The sequence below is a fragment of the Pteronotus mesoamericanus genome, unplaced genomic scaffold (assembly GCF_021234165.1).
Source record: "Pteronotus mesoamericanus isolate MK-2021 breed Mesoamerican mustached bat unplaced genomic scaffold, CSHL_Meso_final contig_20, whole genome shotgun sequence".
In the NCBI taxonomy this organism is placed as follows: domain Eukaryota; kingdom Metazoa; phylum Chordata; class Mammalia; order Chiroptera; family Mormoopidae; genus Pteronotus; species Pteronotus mesoamericanus.
In genome coordinates this window covers 79,499,134-79,514,339 of record NW_026555085.1, presented here as the reverse complement: position 1 = coordinate 79,514,339, position 15,206 = coordinate 79,499,134, and the positions used below count along the sequence as shown (strand labels likewise).

The 15,206-nt window shown below is 38.2% G+C and overlaps 1 pseudogene; it reads left to right on the top strand.

Moving 5' to 3' along the window:
• The first annotated feature begins 2,457 nt into the window (after positions 1-2,457).
• Positions 2,458-12,435, top strand: LOC129066925 (60S ribosomal protein L12-like; annotated as a pseudogene).
• Positions 12,436-15,206: the final 2,771 nt, after the last annotated feature.

Below are 15,206 nucleotides of genomic sequence, written 5' to 3'. Positions count from 1 at the left end.
TTCCTCTGTCCCAGGGCTAGCTCCTTCATCTCTTCCCTTCATCTTGCAAATCTCTCTTCCTCTCCTATCTCCAGGGGAAAATATCCCTACCTCTTCTCCAAACTGTCCCTCTAAATGTGCTCTTGATCACATTCTCTCTCTATTCCTCCATGAATTTTCATTATTCTCCCAATATTTATAGTCCATTATTCTCCACTGGCTCTTTCATAGCCTAAACACATGATCATATCTTCCCAGCCCTAAAATAGTTTTTGTCATTTCTACACCTTTTCAAATACTGTGCCATAATCTCTCCTTTCCAGTGGTGCTCAACTTCCTGAACATGTAGTTTACATTTACTGTTTTAATTTCCCTACCTCCTGTTCATTCTTCAGTCCATGAACATTGCTGTGTATGCTTTCCTCTTTGTGCAGTCTTAAGTGATATCCTAAATGTCAAGTCTCGTGGCCACAGTCCACTTCTGATTTAAGAGTCTAGAAGCATTTGGCAGTGTTGACTAATCCCTTTCTTGAAACTGTCTTCTCATGCATCTTCTTTTGTCAGTTCACTGTTGTGGTTATTCTCTTGCCCTCAGATCAAGTCCTTTCTTCTCCTCACACCAGATAAATTTAAGTGTTTCTGGAATTAAGTTCTGGTCTTCTGTCTTTAGATTATCTCCTGAGTGAACTCATGGACTGCCTCACCATCATTTGAACTCATCTTTGTGTAAAGAATCCTGGACTATTTTTGTTAATGAGCATTTGACAGAGCTTCAGACTTAAATTTCCAATATGTTGAGAGAAGAATTCCCATGGATGATCTATGTGTTTAAAGATAATGGACGAGTGTGGTGATTAAAAAAAAAAGAAAAATGAAAAATAAAAATGAACTTTGGGGTTAGACCTAGGTTTAAATTCCGTTTCTGCAACTTAAATAGATATTATTAACTCAATCTACCTCAACTGAATTTCCTCCCATATACACTACCCCTGCTTCTCTGGGGCATCATCAAGATTAAATGAGAAAATGCCTGTAAGATACCTAACACAAAGAGCTTAATTAATAATAACTATTGTTTTTGCCTGCTTCTTCTCCCTTCTGCATTCTTCATCTCACTTGAAAATGTCACCCCTGCTCCTAGTCACTGATTTAACTACAACTTCCTCTTCCTGCCACCCACATCCAGCTGGTCGACAGGCCCTATTGATTGCTCCTCTGTAATGCTTCTCCTCTATTCTCTCCTTCCCTTTTACTTCTTCCTCTGCCACTGCCTTACTTTGTCTCCTGCCAGGATTATTACCTTATGTTTATAACTACACCCTTGCCAGTATATTCTTCCTCAAATATAGGGTTGGTAATATTACTCCCCTAAACAGTTTCTCATAACTTGAGAAAAAGTTTACTTATCTCCTTGGTATGCAAGTTAGTGCCCTTCAAGCACTGGCCCAGATTAACCTTTCCAACTTCAGCCACTGTACCCCGCTCTCCATTGTAAGCCAGGTCAAGAAAGCCCAAGTCATCGTCATCCATCTTCACTTTTGTTTATGCTCTTTCCTAAGCTCGAGATGCCCTCTTTCTGCCCCCACTAGGCCTATCAAAATTTCTATCCAATACAACAGATATTTGTATGCCCATGTTTATAGCTGCATAGTTAAAACAGCCAAAAAGTGGGAAGAGCAACAGATGAATGGATTTCATATATATATAGTTTATTCTTATTGAAAGAAGATCTTATACATGCAATAACATGGATAGACCTTGAAGACATTATGCTAGGTGAAATAAACCAATTACAAAAGGAAAAATATAAGATTCCCCTTATATGACATATGTAGAATAGTCAAATTCATAGAGACAGAGAGAAGAATAGTGGGTGCTAAGACTGGGGAAAGAGAAATGGGGAGTTCTTATTTAATTGGTGAAGAGTTTCAGTTTTGCAAGATGAAAAAAATAGTGGTCATAGTTTGGCAACAATGTGAATGTAGTTAATCTCACTGAGCTGCACTCTTAAAAATGATTAAAATGATAAATTTTATGTATATTTTATCACAATTTAAAGTTTTTCTAAATCATGTTTATTTTCTTATATTAAATCTCAGAGACTGTGCTAGGCATGGGAATATATAACTAGATAAATAAAATGCTGCCTGTCCCATTGAAGCTTAAATCCTCCTCTACCAGGAAAAACTCCAGGTGATTACACTGGAAATTTAAAGCCTTCTTCTGTCTCTGTATCTATTTTAGCACTTGCCATATCTTGCACTATATGGTGTCTGGTCCTTGTAAATGTTTGTCCCTCTTTGGAGATAATAAAATATCCTAAGGTCGGGAGCTCTGTGTTATCTATTCATTTTTTTTAATCTATCATAGCACTTAATACAGTTCATTGCACATAATGGGAGCTCAATAAATACTTGTGGAGTAGAACAGAATATAATGGAAGTTAAATTCAGCCATCAGTGATATTCTGGGCCGGAAATGACCCCGCCTCATAGACAGGCCTTCCTCAGAAAGAGGGTACTGACCGATAGCATTCAACAACAGGAACAGCAAAAACAGGTCAAAGGAAGGCCCCACCTCAAGACCACAACTACATCTCTCAATACCTGGTACTCCAGTTGTTTTGGATTCTATTTATGATCTTTAGTAAATATGGATATCACTGCGTATCTGAATTCATTTTCTAAAATTTCTAACTTAAATCTGTGATTTAAACATGAATGGATGAGCTTAGACACTGTCTGAATATTTACAACTGGAACTGTGAGCCAATCATTAAGAGTTTTGTAAGAAGAGGTATGGACACCAACAGCTGGCTTCTCTGTCTGACCCACCGAAGTTTCGAAAAGTCTGTCTCATAGCTGGTTTGGTTTTGAATACATGGCAATAATCAGCACAAGCAGCAATTAAGAATCTATAACTTTCTATTCTCTGATAAACCTTTAATTATAAGTAATCCAGATAGCAACAGGCACTTAGGCCATTTTCCTTAGTGCAAGGAAAATTTTTCCCTCATCTAGATGGGATTTGTCTTTTCATCTTCAGGAGAAGTCTTTATTTTACTGTCTAGATGAGGTTTAAGCCCCGTGGTGCTTAATAATTAAAGTTAAAATTTACATTGCGATTACTTTGTGCTAAGAATTCTGCTGAGCACATTATTTGTATTCTCACGTCTTCTTGACAACCCCATGAGGTAGCAAGGTGGCTCTCTTGTTTGTGACTGCTCCCAAATTCCTTTTTCTCTTCTCTCATTAACAGCACCACACTTTCCCTTTAAGGAACTCCCAGCCTCATTCCATGTCGTCTTGGAGGCCTCAATTCTAAAGCTTCCTGACATCAAGAAATGGAAATGTGATGGAAGTGAGGCAATTAGACTCCATCAGGAGTATCTGATTCATGGGCCAAGTGACAAGGATATGGTGGTTGTAGGCAGATCATTTCGAAGTGCACTCCCCAAAATTCCTGAATGATTTCCTCAGAGTAGCCCTGGTGCCTGTTACCCCCAAGGCCCAAGCGTTTATCTTTTCCTTCAGTTCTGTGACATACCAAACTTTGTTTCAATAAGTTTTGCCATCTTTAAGAAGAAATCTAACTTTAGGCAGAATGAGTTGCTTAAAACCTATAAATCTTCCTAATAAGGTAGTATATTCATTTTCTATTATAACGTAATAAATTATGACAAATGTAACTGTGGAAAACAACACACATTTATTATCTCACAATTTCCACAGGTCAAGGCTCTAGGCATAGCTAAGCTGGGTCCTTGGCTCAGGGTCCCACAAGGCTGCAGCCAAGGCTTTGGCCTGGGCTGAGGTTTCATCTGAGGTTTTGAGTCCAAGATCATATGATTGTTGGCAAAATTCTGCTGTTTGTGGTTATAGAACTGAAGTCCTCTCACCTTTTTTTTTTTTTTTTTTTTTGGCTGTCAGGTGGGGCTTGCCTGCCATTAGTTCCTAAAGGACCCTGCAGTTCTTACCATGGGACCCTACCCCTAGGCTTCCACCAATATGGCAGCTTACTTCCAGAAGCACTGCCGGAAAATCTCTCTCGCTTTGAGGGTCTCTCTTGATAGAAGCCCAGACTTCCTTTAAAAGGCTCACCTGATTCAGTCAGGTTCACCCAGAATAATCTTCCTCATGGTCAACTCAAAGCAAATGATTTAGAACCTTAATTAAATCTGAAAAAAAGAATCCCTCCACCTTTGTCACATACATAAACTAATCACCAAAGTAAAATCCCACAGTCAAGGAGGGACAATTATATAGGAAATATACACCAGTGTGTGTGTGTTGGGGGGGCTTTTGAGGGGGATCTAACAATGTTGCCTAACACAAGTAGCTACTCTTATTACCCCTATTTTACACATGAATAAACTGAGGTTTAGAGAGGTTAAGTCACCTACCCAAGATTACAAACTTCTAAATGTCCATGTCAGGACTTGAACAGGCCTGTCATCAGTGCCTAAACTAAGTCATAACATTCTTGTGGGTTTTTTTTTAATTTTAATTTTTGATTAGAGAGATGGGAAAGGAGAAAGAAAGAGAGGGAGAGAAACAACAACATGAGAGAGAAACATCAGTTGGCTGCCTTCCATACATTTCCTGGCCCAGGACCAAACTAACAGCCCGGGCATATGCCGTGACCATGAATTGAATTGGCGACCCTTGGGTTGCCGGAGGACGCCCAGCCAACTGATCCACACTGGCTGGGGCAGTCATGATAGTCTTGAAATAATTGTTATCTTCTTCATCAAAATCTTCTTGTACTTGCCGAAACTTTTCTGTATTTTCAAGAGCTTCCTCTTTTCACCTGTTCTGAATACCTCAGTCCTCTACATCACACACCTTATCAACAATAGAGGCAAGTCACTGACAGATACTAAGGCATTTGACAGACATCGATGGAGCGCTGGCTTACTTGAGTCACTGTGCCAGGTGGGTTGAAAACACCCACTGTGGGTCCCTAAGGAACCCATTTTCTATCAGAAGACAAAAGGACAATCACAGGGGTTGAACACATATGGGAAGGAAATAAAGGGGTTCACAGAAGAAGAGATAATGAATCCTGACTGCAGTGAGAGAATGAGAGAGGTCTTCTCAAAGGAAATAAATAGGATTTTGCCTTACAGAAAAATGAGGAGGGGGAAGGGAACATCGGGGACATTTTTGAAGCTCTATCTTTTTGTGGGTTCTTCCTCACATCATCCTTGCTTATTGTAAGTGGACACCCAGTAAGCTTTTTCAGAATTAAAAGATGATAAGTTACCCCACATTTTGAGATTCTGTTTTCTTTGGTTGACTTAAGACAGTTTAAAAACCAAGAAAAATTAATTTTGATCAAAATGTAGAAAAATAATTTGATGCTTAATAATACCATCTAAAGCACATTTTCACTGGGCTATTATATATAGATTATACCAGGTTATTGACTGTTACTTTTCTTATGTGATTTATCTTATTGCTTCTTGGAGATTCCATTTATTTTTTTCCTTAGGCCAAAGATGCCATTGATGGCCAATAAGGTAAATAGCACTAATACCACTAAAGAAGGTAGAGAAAACAGATGAGAAAATAGCATTCTGTATATCATCAAGCCATAGTATATATCCACATTGGAAATATTATGTGCATTTGTATCACTAGAAATTTTATATTAAGCAGTACCTCAAATGATATTAAAGATAGTGATTTTTAGAGTAGTTGCTGAGAGATTTGAGACTTTTAAATTAAAATTTCTATTTACCCAGAGCCTGTATTCCAGCTAAACTTGTCCTTCTCTTTATTCATTATTTCAATAAATATTTATTGAGTTACCTACTCTATATGCCAGGCACTATACTAGGTTCTAGGAATAAAGCATTGAATAAGACACATATTATCACTCTTATTAGGATGTAAAATATAACAGATATTGTCAAGAAATAGGCAATTATAATACATTGTAACAAATGCTATGGTGGAGAAAGTGCAAAATGCTATGGAAATATGAAGGAACATAATTTTGTTGAGTTTAAGGGAGGCATGAGCTTTTCCAGAGGAGATAGCATTTAAGTTGATATGTGAAGACAGAATGAGAGAAATGGGACTGCCTCTAACGAGCAGAAAACCAATAGATCCTCCACCGCCCCCCCCCCCCCCCGCGCCCTGCCACCGCCCAATGTGATTGTTATCTGGGAACAGGGAGAAGAAGGTAAGTGAAGACGTTCATCTCTTTTAATTATTTGAAAATGTTAAGATTTTAAAAAATCTACCTTCATATACAAAGGTGCTCCACTAAATCACCAGCTCCTATCTGCAAAGTACATGCACCTACCTGCAGAGCCTACGCAAGAACTCCAGAACTATTTTGCTTATCTACAGCAATCTTTGCCTCGAAGCCACCTCCACCCAGCTCTGCAACCTTGTCTCTGCAATGAGAAGCACCATCTTTTCCACTGGTCACTGTGAAGTCAGAATGTACAAATGCTGGGAATTTGTGTTCACTGGTGCATTCAGTGCCAGCTGCTTCAGGGCCTCCGGAAAAAGTTGCCAAATCATTTCAACTGGATACCAAATAAATGTGAAAAACTTATGACTTCTCTCAAATTGCATTAATGATATAGGACATTTATTGAAAATCAATAATATAGCTTATATATTACAATACACTTTAGAGTTTTCTTAATTTTTACTTTTTAAAATCAACTTTTGCCCCAAACATGTGAAGTATGTGTGTTTATGTACATAACATTCAACTGTGCTGTATTCACCTGACCACAACTTACGTACAACAAATGCCATAGTCCATTTTTGAAAAGTTGTAATGGAGAACTTATTTTTAAAAATGAGATTAGGGGGAGGGGAAAAGAAAAAAATTAAAAATAAGTAAAAAAGCATGAGCTTATAAATTGTGCAACTTGTATCAAAATTATAAACGCAGTTAAATCTTTGACCAGCATTCCTACCACTGTCCTACAGACCCTTACATACATGTGTGACATGACCTAGATACAAGGTTCTTCAATGTGGCACTGTCTCCAAAAACAAAATAACAAATTCCTCAATATGAGACTAATTTTTAAAATCGTGGTAAATTCTTACAAGGAGATAATATGTAGCCATAAAAAGAATAAGGATAATCTCTATGTCCTGATACAGAATAATTCTGAAGACATGTTGTTAAGAAAGCAAGGTGCAGGATCAGTGAATAGCGTGTTCCGTGTAAGAAAAGGAGAATACATAGATACGCTGCTATAGACTGAATGTTTCTGTTCCCCTCAATTTTATATGTGAAAACCTAATCCCTAATATAATGGGTTTAGGAGGTGGGGCCTTTGGGAGGTGATCAGGTCTTGAGGGCAGAGCTTCATGAATAAAATGTGTGCCCTAATCAGAGGCTCTAGAGAGCTCCCTCATGTGAAGACACAGCAATGATAAACCCATTACAAGTTAATATAAACAATACACTTTTACGAAAAAAACCTAGGTTTCCAAAAAAAAACCCCCCGAAACTAAGAGTGGTGTATTTTTTGCAAATATCTCAAATGTCTGACTTAATAGAAGACATCTAGAATCCCCTATCTGCTTCTGCACTTGAGCTATTGTGGTATGTTGTTCTGGTAGAAGTATCAGAAGAAAATCTGGTTTCACACAGATAACGCGTTGGAAACAAATATTTCAAAAGCCTCTTCAGGTAATTATAACTGTTTTTCTTTAATATTACACCAACTCAACAACTATAAACTCAACAACTAGCAGTGTTTTTAAAAAAGTATTTTATTTATTTACTTTAAGAGAGAGGGAAAGGGAGGAAGAGAGAGAGAGAAACATTGATGCGTTGTCTCTCATACATGCCCTGACTAGGGACTAAACTGGTGACGTTTAGCTTTGCAGGATGAGGCCCAACCAACTGAGCCACACTGGTCAGGGAACTAGTAGTTTCTTAAAGTTTAATTGCAACATAGTTTCTAAAATTCTACCAAAGAGCTATTTATATACCATGTCACACTGAAATTCATTGACCTGCCTTCCACTTTGAATGATTCTCTTTTACTCATACATGATTTTTTTAAGGACATGCATTTACCATTTGTGAAATATTTGTCCACTGAACTATGCAAACCTTTTAAATGTTAACATGTCATTTACCATATTAAAAAATTTCATTTGCTGTATCACCACCATTTTCATCAGAAGTTTCTAGATTTTGGGAAGCTGTTGAGCTCACATTGTTAGAATTTTCCAAAATTCTAATTTTTACTTATAAGCTCAAATTTTATAGTTTGTGGATCATGCTGTCACTTGTTTTTCTTGAAATAATGGGCACATTTTGTGCATTTTTAAGAAAAATGTTTGCTGAATGTTTATATGAATAACTATACTTTGTCATTCTTTCAACTAAAAATGGAGCTCCATAAAAAATGCAACTAGTTGGGTTTGTAACTCAAACAACCAAGTAAGTGTGTTTCCTTGAGACAACCTGGCTCTTTGCTGTGAAGCAAAGTGTTTAATATATATTTCCCTGTGCATGAACTAGAATATTAAAAAGGTACCCAAGGGTCAAGATTTAATAAAAATTATTAGCTTTTCCTGCTTCATCAAGGACATTCTTAAGTGAAACTGTAATGCTTTTATCTGTGAGTTCATGGCAGGGAAGAATACAACGTGTTGCACAGTCTTGATTCATGTCAAGATGCCAGTGGTTTTATCCACCATTGCTTTTGAACTACCAGTGCAAATGCCAACAGTGAAAATGGCAAATCATATCTCACTATCAGTATGAAAATAGTTTTGATTTCACAGACCTCTTCAAAGCACCTTGGGGAACACCCAGAGGTCCGTGGATCGCACTTTGAGAAACATTGGCATAAACAATTTCTGGAAGAATATATTAGAAATTGGCAACATTATTTACCTTCAATGAAGAGCACTGGATAATTAGGGGCCAGGTGTGGGAGGAGATGTTTCTTTATATATGCTGTGTACTTTTTGAATTTGAACAAAGGGAATATATTAGTCATTCCAAGATCAATTTTAAAATGATCTTAAAGAGCATAAGAAATTCGAAGGCTGGACCAAGAAAAGTGAGGTGACAAATTGTACTTATACAAGGACAGTATTGTGCATGAGTGCATCATTGCAAAGGGGTGGCAAGTATAGAACTCAGATGATTTTGGAATCATAGCCCACAAGGATTCTTAGTGTGGAGCCACTGGTTAGGCTCACACTCAAATTGCTGATTGGCAACATTTCAGGCATGAAGAGTAAGCAGGGGACTTGCCATAAATCACATCACATTTTCATAATAATGAAACTCAAGGAGGAAAATCAGAAAGCTACATGTGGCTGAAAACAATTAAGGACATGCAATAGTTCCTGATTACCATTGACTTTTCTTCCCCTAGTAGCCCCATTCCTACTCCCAAGTAATAAATGTATATAAAAAAGGTTAAGTAGTGTTCACACAAAAAGAGCTGCCCTTTCCATGAAGTAACCATCACGTTTACCTGCATCCTAATCTTGGCCAACCTGACCCAGCTTGTCCTTCCATCATCTAAAGCAACAGTCATGAACTCATATGCCCGGAGGCTCCCAGCTGGTAATATCAATGCCTAAAGAAGGCTAAAAAAAGGAAATCCATTGTTCTGTCAGTTTGTGTTGCATATTTCTACATATGATAGACTAGAACATAGGAAATATAGCACGTTACTCATGACTCTACTATGAGAAAAACGAAAGTGTGGGTGTGACAATAGACAGGAACTGACAGCTGGCCTCTGTGTCAGAAGGATAGTACATGATGGGAACCCTGGAGAACCAGAGAGCATAAGCCAATGGCAAGGGGATACTTACGCGTTGCCTTTCCGTCACAGCTAGGGTCTGGCATTGCATTTGGAATGATTGTCATAGCTCTCATTTTATAAAAAGATGAAATCTGGATTGTTATGGGATATTTTCTAATTTTTTTAAATTTAATGATGAGAGAGAGAGAGAAACATTGATTTGTTGTTCTACTTACTCATGCATTCATTGGTTGCTTTTGTATGTGCCCTGACTGGGAACCAAACCTGCAACCTTGGTGTATTGGGACAGTGCTCTAACCAACTGAACCACCTGTCCAGGGCTCCTAATTTAAAAAAATAGGCAACTAATTGAAAAAAATTATTTTAATGACAATGCCATCTTTGTAAGAGGCAAACACTATCTTGGCCAAAGAAAATGTGGCTGTGGGCTGATTTCACACAAAAGGCTTATAGCTTGACATCTCTAATACAAATTAACTTTCTAATATCATTGTGAATACCATTTGGGCCTAAAGAGGATTGCAGTGCAGCTGACCTCTTTCTCTTCATCAGGGCAGCTCATTTCAGCCAAGGCTAACTCCGCAGTGAGGGAAAAAGAACTACTGACAATTAAAGGTACTTTACTAAATTAAAGGGGCTTAGCATCCTGATGGATACACACCTCACTTGAAGGCTGTATCACAAGACTTGAAAACTATACCTGCATCAGAGGAAGAGAGTTCTGTTTTGCTATCATATTGTTAATAAGAGGCAGAAGCTCAAACAACCACACAGACACACTGCTCCATAAGACACAAGTCCATCACAAGAAATATTCCAATATAAAAACTTTGTGATCTTTCAGCCTCAGAGTTAAGGAAGGCAATCCAAGGCAAGCCAATCAATGCCTATAATGTACAGCCCTTGGTCAGTATCCAGGGCCCCCAGTAGTGTGGTCCAGGGACAGGAGAGAGACTTCTTAATCAAACCAACTAGCTATATGTCTTGGCATAAGATGCACACTCATAAATTCTGTGCCTCTGCATGTGGGGGTCACTGTGGACCACCAGAAACATTTAAAATGATCCTCTGGAATTTCCGGTGACTCTACCTTTGGCATATTAGCATCCAAAATACAAACATCTATGTCACATCCACATAAGAAGGATAGGTCAGAAAGATTATTTCTAGTCCTCCCAAACCGTAGGCACCTCAGATAACATCACTATGTACTTTATCACTGGCTGCTCCCCTATTTCTTTGTAATGTACAAAATCATCTCCATGGGAATAGATGCCGTCACCAAAATGACACATATTATTTCTGCAAGGAAAGGACTATGCAGAGGTATTTTCCCTCCATGGCCTCCTAGTCACTTCATCTATTCAGACCCTTCCATCCATATCTATCTATAGTAAATCACAAACTATTGGCCAGACAGGAGGAATCTTACAAAACTCACCACCCTAATAAGACATCTGGTCTACCACACTTGCTATGCAGTATTCACTACAACTTTCCACCAACAGCACTCTCTTCCACAGCAAGAATAATTTCTACTCCTATTGCTTCTTTACCTTACTGTCTTTCCTGCAACGGGTTCATGGAATCACTTCAAGCTGCCCAAGAGGAGCTTCAGGACTTGCTTGAACATAGGAAGGAAGAAAAAAAATCAAAGACAAAGGACCTAGAAGGCAAAACCAGAATCAGAGGTACCATCTGGCTTTTTTTTTTTTTTTTGACACATCCATACGCCCCAGCTTTTCAAAGTTGCTGGAAGACTGTTTTCAGGACTGCCAGAGTCATGAGAGCAGCAATCACCCTCAAATTATAATAAGAATAATTAGATGAGGAATCTTCAGCCAAGCAAACTTCTGGTTTACCTGTTGAGCTTGAAAAGTACAAAAAATGAATAGTCTGATACCAAGGCCAACAACTAAGCAATTGACAAAGGAAAAAAAGTTGGCATTCCACTGCTCTCACAGCAGAGTTCAATGTCAGAGACAATGGAGCGATGTGGAAAGAGAACTGAAGTAAAGAAAGCACTTTTCTATTTTGTTCGTAGTGTCACCCCAATGACTTCGCTAAAAAAGGAAAACAGAAAGAAGGCACCTTTCTGGGCTTTCAGCTTGAAGGAGGTTCAGGTGCAACTTTCTTCAGGTGTCCTGAATCTGGGTTCATGTGACATCAGCCCTGCCTCCACCTGGCCACCAAAGTTTGACCCCGACAAGGTCAAAGTCATATACCTGAGGTGGACCGCTGGAGAAGGTGGTGCCACATCTGCCCTGGCCCCCTAGATTGGCCCGCTGGGCCTGTCTTCAAAAGAGGTTGGCAATGACATTGCCAAAGCAACGGGGTGATTGGAAGGGTCTGAGGATGACAGTGAAACTGACCGTTTAGAACAGACAGGCTCAGATTGAGGTAGTACCTCTGGCCTGATTGGTGAAGCTCTGAAAGAAGTGCTGTGAGACAGGAAGAAGCAAAATAACATGAAACATGATGGAAATATCACTTTTGATGAGATTGTCAAGATTGTCTGACAGTTGTGGCACAAACCTTTAGCTAGAGAACTCTCTGGAACCAGTAAAGAGATGCTGGGGACTGCCCAGTCTGTGGACCGCAATGCTGATGGCTGCCACCTACATGTCGTCATAGATGACATCAGTCATGGGGCAGTGGAATGCCTCGCTAGTTAACAAGTACAAAGAAAAAAATATTTCAGTTAAAGATCACTAGGCAACAACAACAAAAATGAAAGTACTTTTCTTTAAGTACTTTAAGTAGGACAAAAGAATATTTTCCCAGATATGGTGCCATATACGAGTAAGAAAAAAGAAACATATTTAAATAAGGAAGACCTCAGGAATTCTAACACACTGAGTTTTCCTTGTAAGGGAAAATATATTTTATGACAAAAATCCAGCTGATTAAGAAGTGAATCAAAATTAAAAACTGAGGAATGGATGGTGGTAGCAAAAGAACACATGGTGAGAAATTAACCCATTTCCATGTAGAATACTGGAAAATACCAATTTGATATAATAAGGGTAGGCAAAAGTAGGTTTACAGTTGTTCATATAGAAAATAATATAATAATTAGTAAATAATAATACAAAAACAAACTCTATTTTGTGTACTCACAACTGTAAAGCTACTTTTGTCCCACCCTGTATAATAAATCTTGACAGTATAAAAATAAAACAATTCACAAACATGGCAAAATTAAAAGGGGTAGATGGCAAGAAAATGAAGTTCTCATTTTTTTTATAACATTGAGTCAGCTGATACTGCCTAAAACCAAAACTTTTAGTTAAATAAACTAATTTACTTTCTATTTCTTTAACAAACTATTTTTCAACCTTACAGAGTTTATTAATGGAGAAAATCATGTATTCTGTGATGAACAAACATATTTGAAGTCCACCAATTAAAAAATGTTTTCCTCTGTTAATTAAAAATATTATTTTTATTTTAATAATGAGGACACTTAACTAAAGTCTCTCCATCCATTCATTTATGATAAAAGCAGCCCAGGTGCTTTTATCTTTGTACATGTGTATATATTTTCTACTCACCTACTATATATAGAAAGATAGAATGATGATCCTCTAGTGTTGATGATTATTTCTTGGGGGTAGGATTTGATGTGGTTGTTTTAACTGTCCTTGCATTTTTCAATATTGCTCAAAAAGTTTTAAAGCATCTACTCATTTTACAAAGGTTTTTCTTTAAATAAAAACAAAAAAACTTGAAGTGAACAAATTAACCTTGACTACTTCTTCATGAAAGAGCCCATTATCTAGAGCCTACAGTTGTGTTCACACTCTGGCTTCAACTGCTAACTTGCCAGCTACAAAAACTCTTGACTCTGCGATCCCAGCCTTAAGCCCACCTCAGTCTTCTCTAGTCCAGGTATTTAGAACCCAGCTTTCTCCCCTAGATTCCTATTCATTCTCCAAGTGTCCTGGAGGAATCTATGTTGCAGTTTTTGCTGCCTAAAAGCTTCTTTGAATCTGATGCTATAGCATGTAGGGAATATAATTGTACTCAGAAATTAATTTAACAGAATGATAGGATGTTAATTAATTTTACCATTATGTAATATTATATAAAATTAGAAACAACTTTAAAAAAATTAGCTACCTAAGTATCTGAACTTCTGTCTTTATTTGGGGAATTTTCCAAAGCAGCAACATTTGTACCATGTTATCTACAAAGATGTCAAATCCAGAAGTGTGTTTTTACATCCTCTCTCATACACACATCTGGACCTAGATTTGTTCAGTCATTTGTATCACTAAGATTTGAACCTGGGGTGTGTAAGGCAAAGAAATAGGGTAAGTAGAGAATTCATTCGAGTGTCAGCAGCTGCAGCAACAATCATTAGAAACTACCAACAGCAGAATCGGTGCCCTGTGCTAGTGGAGGGTAAGCTGCAGCTTCTTTTGTGCTTAACCTTCCTTTGTTTTTGCCTGTTTCCAAAACCTGACACTGGTAGTCTTACTGCAAATTCTGTGGGATACCAACAACTCTTCAATAAATTCTGTTTCTGTTTTGATCAGACTACATTAGGGCCTATTAAAAACTTTGATGTTGTATTTACACTATGATTCTCTCTGTGTGTATCTATTTTATTTTAACTCATTGGTATAGGCCTCCAGTTTTAAATCCAAATTCTGACAGTTTTCCGTATTGCTAACTCTGTCTAGGTTTTTGACAACCCTCTTTGCATAACAGTTTACTCCTCCATTTGAATTTTCTAGTAATTCATTCAACGAATACTTATTATGCTAAACACTGTACTAGAGTCTGGGATAAAAGGGGAAAAACAAGACTTTGTGTTTATTACCAAGGCATTCAAATTCTAGTGAGGAAGCTAGATGAGGGAAAACGATGTGGAATGTGGTGGAATAGGGGTGGGCACAAGGTATTACAGAAATATAAAGGAGGGGTACAGAAGAATGGCACCTGAAAAATTGGGAAGACTCCGGCCCTTGAGTAGACCTTGGGGGATAAGGAGAAGTAAGCGAGGTGGAAGGGCACAGGCAAACAACACAGTCAAGAGGGGACACCCCAGTGAAAGACCTGACACTGGGGTATACTCGGGAAACCTCATAGTGTCAAGTGAATGGGTGCGTCTGAGGCCTGTATTTCTCAATCCTGTGTGAGCAGCAGAGTAACCTGGGCTTTTTAAACATTATACCACATGTGGGGCTTTTCCTCCAGGGAATGTGGTTCAGTAGGTCTGGAGTGGGGCCTCAGGTGACTCAGATGAAAGGGAGACTCTGTCCTGTGGAATGAGGCTGGAGGCAAAACTCACAAAGGGCTTTGTATGCTAAGAGGTTTGCATTTTATCCTAATTCCTAGGTGGAGCCATGAAAGATTTTAAGATGAGTATTGATAAGATTAATTTAGAAAGTTTATTCAAGCAGCAGTAAAAAAAAAAAAGAGGAGGAAAACTGCGATT